Raw genomic sequence first — 7,504 nt, forward strand, 5'->3', positions numbered from 1 at the left:
GCTCCCTGCTGAGCAGAGAGATGGATGCGGGGCTTGATCCCAGGACCCTGAGATCATGACCTCAGCTGAAGGCAGAGGCTTAACCCACTGAGTCACCCAGGTACCCTTTTTTTAACTTTTTGATTAATCACCATACTGTTTTCCAGAGTGGCTGTGTCAGCTTGCATTCCCAACAAGTAGTGTAAGTGGGTTCTCCTTTTTCCACATCTTTGCCAATATTTGTTGTTTCCTGACTTGTTAATTTTAGCCATACAGAATGAGAGAAGATATTTGCAAATGTCTTATCAGATAAGAAGCTAGTATTCAAAATCTATAAAGAACATATTAAACTCAACACCCCCCAAAACAAATAACCCAGTCAAGAAATGGGCAGAAGACATGAACAGACATTTCTCCAGAGAGGACATACAAATGGCCAACAGACACATGAAAATATATGCTCAACATCACTTGGCATCAGGGAAATACAAATCACAACCACAATGAGGTAACTGTTAGTTCTTAATCAACTCTGTCCCAGCTTTATGAATTTCTTATAACTTCTTAACCAGTTGCCATATGCTTGGTGGCTTAAAGCAAAATTAATTCTCTTACAGTTCTAGATGTCAGACTCACTCCCTCTGAAACTCTAAGGGAGAATCTGTTTTCTTTGTCTTTTCTGACATCAAGGCTGCATTCCTTGGCTCATGGTCACTTTCTTTATCTTCAAACTGTCGTAGGCAGGCCCCTGGCCAGGGTGGCCTCCGCCATTAAAAGATGGCACCTGGCTAGTTGCCAGGTTAGGATTGCCTTGTGAGACTAAGCACGCCCAAAGAGGAAGTAAACAGCATTGGTTGCTAGCGAAGTTGTTCGTTTAGGTGCACAGCCTGATTCGCTCCCTCCTGTACCCTGCTCGCTGATTGGTCATGTAAGCGTATATAAGTGTGTAGACTTGCGGAAATAAAGAGAGAAGATACATCTGAACTGGGGCTTCTTGTCGTCCTTGTGGGTCGAGGGCGACAAATGGCGCCGGCACCCGGGAACTAAATAAAGGAATCTTGCAAGGTAATCCGCAGGAAAGCGGGGACATTAGCCACGTTCAAAAGTGGGAATTCCGCGGTAAAGCGAGGAGTAAAGGTCAACTGAAGTATATGCGTGTAAAAAGTTAATGTGCTAGTTAGTGTCTTTAACGTCCGCGTCTGTTGTCTGTGTGTTCATAATGGGATCTGAAATATCTAAAGTGCGGTTGGAAGGGTCTTTAGAAGACCTGCTGAAAGCTAATGGAACTCCACTAAAAGCAAAAACTGCTTGGGCCTTTTTGAATACAGTGGAAAAGGCGGCTCCATGCTTCCTAGATGAAGGCTTGCTAAACATACCTCAATGGGACCACTTGTGATCCAGGGTTTGGCCCCTGTGAAACCTATTAATGCCTCAGGGCCATATCAACCTTTTAAGTTGCCCAGGTGCACCAATAACAGGGTATGGCCACCGGAGTGGTCTGGATGTCAGAGTACCTTGCGCTCAGTTTACATCAATGAAATGCATAGCTTTACACTCACTCCATGCTTTCCTACTCATAAAAATAATACCTTTACAGGTTACAATTATTCCTTTCAAAATCCTAAGCAAGGCAATCTCTCCTCTCCCTTTGATGCATGGCAGGTCTGTAACTTGCTAGGAGCATGTACTGATATCTCAGCAGTGTCCATGTTAAATGGTGGCAAATTCCTCAACTGTTCTTATAAACAAAATTACTCTAGTACCTTTGAGACAACAGTTATTGTGTCTTGTCCCAATAATATTACTTATCAGCCCACTCCCATATACATCTCGCCACTGTTCCTTTTCCTCGTAACAAATGCTAGCGAGTTGAATGATACATTAAATTGCACTAAGAATCGCTGTCTTTCCCAGTGCTGGAATGTCATGGCCTTCAACATCCCTACCCATGTTCCTATCCCAGTTTCCATTCCAGAGGACAAGTTACCGGTGGTGCTATCCAGAAAGAAGAGAGATTTTGGTATCACAGCCGCCGTTGTGACAGCATTGGCTATATCTACAGCAGCTGCCGCAGCAGCAGCAGTCTCGCTTTTGCTACAACTATACCCACTGCGGAAGCTGTGAACACCCTTGCAGAAGGAACAGTGGCTGCCCTTCAAACACAGAGTCAGATCAATGCACATCTGCAAGCAGGAATCCTGATAGTCAACCAGAGAGTGGATTTGGTTCAAGAACAAGTGGACATTTTGGGGGCCCTATTGGGACTGGGATGTATAGCACCCTTCCCGGCAATTTGTGTAACTCCCATAGCCTATACTAATATGAGTGACTTACAGAATGTCTCCCGACAGCTCTCCCAATACTTGCGGGGGAATTAATCCACAGAATTCCAAAACTACACTCAGCACCTGCTACTAGGCATAACAAGGATAAATAACACCAGAGTTGAGCTTGCAACCCTCCCAGAGATAATCAAAACATTGCAAGATGGGTTAACCTTTACAAAACAATGGGCTAGGGTAATTGGTCTGATGACAATCCTCGTAGTGGGCTTGATTCTACTAGTAAGAAAACTGCAAATTTGGAGGTGACAGCAACCTAGGCAACAGCAAGCCATGGTGCAGGCCTTGTTAGCCATCGAGGCTGGAACATTCCCCCAAGTGTGGCTAAGTATGCTGGATCGGTAGTCAACGATGGGTAAGATTGGTGGGGGAAATATACCAACCTAAGACAGGATGCAGATCATTGATATCTGCCGTCTGATGACAGGTAAGGATATTCCCCGCCACTGACAACCTAAGACAGGCACGATCCTTGCCATAAAAGAAAAAAGGGGGAGATGTCGGAGGCAGGCCCCTGGCCAGGGCGGCCTCCACCATTAAAAGATGGCGCCTGGCTAGTTGCCAGATTAGGATTGCCTCGTGAGACTAAGCAGAATGCCCAAAGAGGAAGTAAACAGCATTGGTTGCTAGCGAAGTTGTTCGTTTAGGTGCACAGCCTGATTCGCTCCCTCCTGTACCCTGCTCGCTGATTGGTCATGTAAACGTATATAAGTGTGTAGACTTGCAGAAATAAAGAGAGAAGATACATCTGATCTGGGGCTTCTTGTCATCCTTGTGGGTCAAGGGCGATACAAAACCAGCACCATTGGGATGCCTGGGTGGTTAGTCAGCTAAGCTTCTACCTTTGTCTCAAGTCATTACCTCAGGTTCCTGGTATCATCTGTAATCATAGTACCTGGAACGGTGTTTAATGCACAGAAAACTCACAATAAATGACCATTAAATGGTGTGTTCCACATCTTTGACTGACCTTTCAAGTGAAGTGTCTATATCGTCAAGATGAGCTAGATTGTGCAGTTATAACAAACAGTTCCAACAACTCAATGGCTGAAAACCACAAATGTTTCTCATTTGTGCTACGTGTCCAGCAAGGGTTAGCTAGAGATTGTGTCTTATCAGTGTTGCCCTCATCCTTGTCTCCATGCTAACCGGGCAGCTAATATTCACATAGAATACAGGTGATTGCCAAGAGGGAAAGAATGTGATAAAGAACAAACTACTCTTAAGCTTCTTCCTGGAAATGCCACACATCTCACTGCTTCAGACAAGTCATGTGGCCACATCTAATTTTAAAGGAAAAGAAGTTCAGCTCTCCCACAGAGAAGTGTGTTTGGGCAGAACAGTAACAATCTTGTCAAGGAACACTTGTGTGCTCTAATGTATCATAGAGACTTTTCCATTCCCAGGACTTCCTTTTATTCATCCTTGTCACTTCTGTTGTATAATGAAAACAGTTATGGTGGCCTTATGTGTCTGCACATGTCAGCTATAGTCCCAGAGCCATAAAGCACTGACTCCAGCACTGTCTTGTTTAGAATCTGCCATCAATGAAATTAGGAGGAGAATCTGTAATACCTCTTTATTTCACTGGTTCTCAAAGCATGGTTTACTGAGGTCAACTATTTTCACGATACTACTAAGATATTATCTGCCTTTCCACTCATGTTCTAATGACCATATGGTGGAATTGTTTACAACCCATCTGATTGTGATTTCATATCAAATTGAATGCAAAAGCGGAAAGGTGAATCCAGTTGCCTTTTGGTAAGCCTAGCATTAAAGAGATTTTAAAAAATAACCTTTTTTTTTGAAAATGGTCATTTTCTTAAATGTGTTATGCTAACATATAGTATGATTTACTGTCCTTGTTATTTTTAAATGAGTTAAATATTTATTTTTTTTTCTGTTTTAATTTCTAATATGGAAAATAGAAATTAAACTGATATACCAAATAGATATTATATAGATATAACAAACAAAAACAAACATTCTTTGGGGTCTTTGATACTTTTAAGAGTACAGGTAGTTCCTGGAAAAAGTTTGAGATCTGCTGCCATAACATACATTCCCTCATCTTTTGAGGCCCCAGAGGCATCCTAGAGTGCTTTGTAATTGTTCTATGCCTACATTCTCCTCCGCAAACCATTGAAAATAAAAGAAATTCATGCCAACCCCCTTATTTTCCTGGGCTCCTGGAATGAGCTACTTATTTTGCTAAGGGGGCAATGGTAGGATAATGGCTTCAGGAGTCCTCCCTAATAGATCAGATTCAATGAAGGAGCCTCATGCTGAGAACCAACCCCACACTTCATGTATAACCTCTGACATTAGGTCACTTTCTCTCTACTGGCTTATGTTCCCTGTCACTTAGTAGTAATAAACTTGTCTTCATTTTTGTTGGGACAATTAAGTCATAAAATGTGTAAGCAAGTGCTCTGCTATAGCATTGTTTGGGAGCAAGGAGTGTCTTATTGCTGTCACTGAAACTATCTTTTCCCCACATGAAATAGATTATAGAGATTGATTCCTTTGGGTTTATTAGGAATCCAGGGGGGAATTTATTAGAATTAGGTAAACCCTGGTTCAATTTTGGGAGTTTATAGTTTCCCAGGAATGCATCCATTTCATCTAGGTTGCTTAACTTATTGGCATATAACTGTTGATAATAACTTTTGATTATTGTTTCTACTTCCTTGGTGTTAGTTGTGATCTCTCCCTTTTCATTCATAATTTTATTAATTTGGGCTTTCTCTCTTTTCTTTTGGATTAGTGTGGCCAATGGTTTATCGATCTTATTGTTTCTTTCAAAAAACCAGCTTCTAGTTTCATTGATACGTTCTACTGTATCTCTAGTTTCTACCTCATTGACCTCTGCTCTAATCTTGATTATTTCCCTTCTTGTGTGTGGAGTTGGTTTAATTCGTTATTGATTCTCCAGTTCTTTAAGGTGTAGAGACAGCTGGTGTGCTCTAGATTTTTCCATTTTTTTGAGGGAGGCTTGGATGGCTATGTATTTCCCCCTTAGGACCGCCTTTGCTGTATCCCATAGGTTTTGGACTGAAGTGTCTTCATTCTCATTGGTTTCCATGAATTGTTTAAGTTCTTTGATATCCTGGTTGACCCAAGCATTCTTAAGCAAAGTGGTCTTTAGCTTCCAGGTGTTTGAGTTCCTTCCAAACTTTTCCTTGTGATTGAGCTCCAGTTTCAAAGCATTGTGATCTGAGAATATACAGGGAATAATCTCAGTCTTTTGGATTCAGTTGAGCCCTGATTTATGACCCAGTATGTGGTCTATTCTGGAAAAGGTTCCATGTGCACTTGAGAAGAATGAGTATTCTGTTGTTTAAGGGTGGAATGTTCTGTATATATCTATGAGGTCCATCTGGTCCAATGTGTCATTCAATGCTCTTGTTTCTTTACTGATTTTCTGTTTGGATGATCTGTCTATTTCTGAGAGAGCGTGTTAAGATCTCCTACTATTAATGTATTCATATCAATAGGACTCTTTATCTTGATTAACAGTTTTCTTATGTAATTGGCTGCTCCTATATTGGGGGCATAGATGTTTACAATTGTTGGATCATCTTGGTGGATAGTCCCTTTAAGAATTATGTAGTGTCCTTCTGTATCTCTGACTACAGTCCTTAGCTTAAAAACTTATTTATCTGATATGAGAATCATGACCCTGACCTTCTTTTGAGGCCCATTGGCATGAAAGATGCTTCTCCATCCTTTCACTTTCAGTCTGGTATATCCTCTTACACTGTTGGTGGGAATGCAAGTTGGTGCAGCCACTTTGGAAAACAGTGTGGAGATTCCTTAAGAAATTAAAAATAGAGATTCCCTATGACCCTGCAATTGCACTACTGGGTATTTACCCCAAAGATATAGATGGAGTGAAAAGAAGGGCCCTCTGTACCCCAATGTTTATAGCAGCAATGGCCACAGTTGCCAAACTGTGGAAAGAATCAAGATGCCCTTCAACAGACGAATGGATAAGGAAGATGTGGTCCATATACACTATGGAGTATTATGCCTCCAACAGAAAGGAAGAATACCCAACTTTTGTAGCAACATGGACGGGACTGGAAGAGATTATGCTGAGTGAAATAAGTCAAGCAGAGAGAGTCAATTATCATATGGTTTCACTTATTTGTGGAGCATAACAAATAACACAGAGGACATGGGGAGATGGAGAGGAGACGGGAGTTGAGGGAAACTGGAGGGGGAGATGAACAATGAGAGACTATGGACTCTGAAAAACAACCGGTGGGTTTTGAAGGGGAGGGCAAGAGGCTGGGGGAGCCAGGTGGTGGGTATTATGGAGGGCACGCATTGCATGGAGCACTGGGTGGGGTGCAAAAACAATTAATTCTGTTACGCTGAAAACAAACAAACAAACAAACAAAAAACATGGATGGGACTGGAAGAGATTTATACTGAGGGAAATAAGTCAGCAGAGAGTCAATTATCATATGGTTTCACTTATTGTGGAGCATAGGAATAACATGGTGGACCTGGGGAGATAGAGAGGAGAAGGGAGTTGGGGGAAATTGGAGGGGGAGATGAACTATGAGAGACTGGGGACTCTGAGGCAATAACTGAGGGTTTTGGAGGGGAAGAGGGTAGGAGCCCGGTGAGACTGGTGGTGGGTATTTTGGAGGGCATGTATTGCATGGAGCACTGGGTGTGGTGCATAATCAATTAATTCTGGCACACTGAAAAGAAATTTAAAAAATAAAAAATTTTTAAAAATCTTTAAAAAAAATAATTAGGTAACCCCTATAAGGGATTTGTGGGTCCATTATAAGCTGTGAATACCTCAAATTAGTTTAACTATTTTTTAAGAATGGGTAGCCAAGAACAATAAGGGGGAATAAGGTAGGTACAACAATGAGTTGGGAAGATCGAGAAGGCAGAGGGATTCCCAGAATGATGAGTCCTGACAAGGCCCGAACTTCCAGGCATCCCTGAGACCCTAGTGTGTGGGGAAGAGGAGGGCTGAAAGGATATCAAGAGCCTGCTGAGATCTTCCTAGATCTTTTGTAGACTGGTCCTTTAACCCTATTCTAAAATCACCCCAAACTATTTCTCCTCCTAACCTCCTTCTGAGTGTGTGTTGTTTTAAATTGGCCTATAAATTCTTAAATACTCTGTACTTCCAAAGATGGACCTAGTTCCCC

This window comes from Mustela putorius, unplaced genomic scaffold (genome assembly GCF_011764305.1).
Source record: "Mustela putorius furo isolate JIRA1106 unplaced genomic scaffold, ASM1176430v1.1 tig00003983_pilon_pilon_pilon, whole genome shotgun sequence".
In the NCBI taxonomy this organism is placed as follows: Eukaryota; Metazoa; Chordata; class Mammalia; order Carnivora; family Mustelidae; genus Mustela; species Mustela putorius.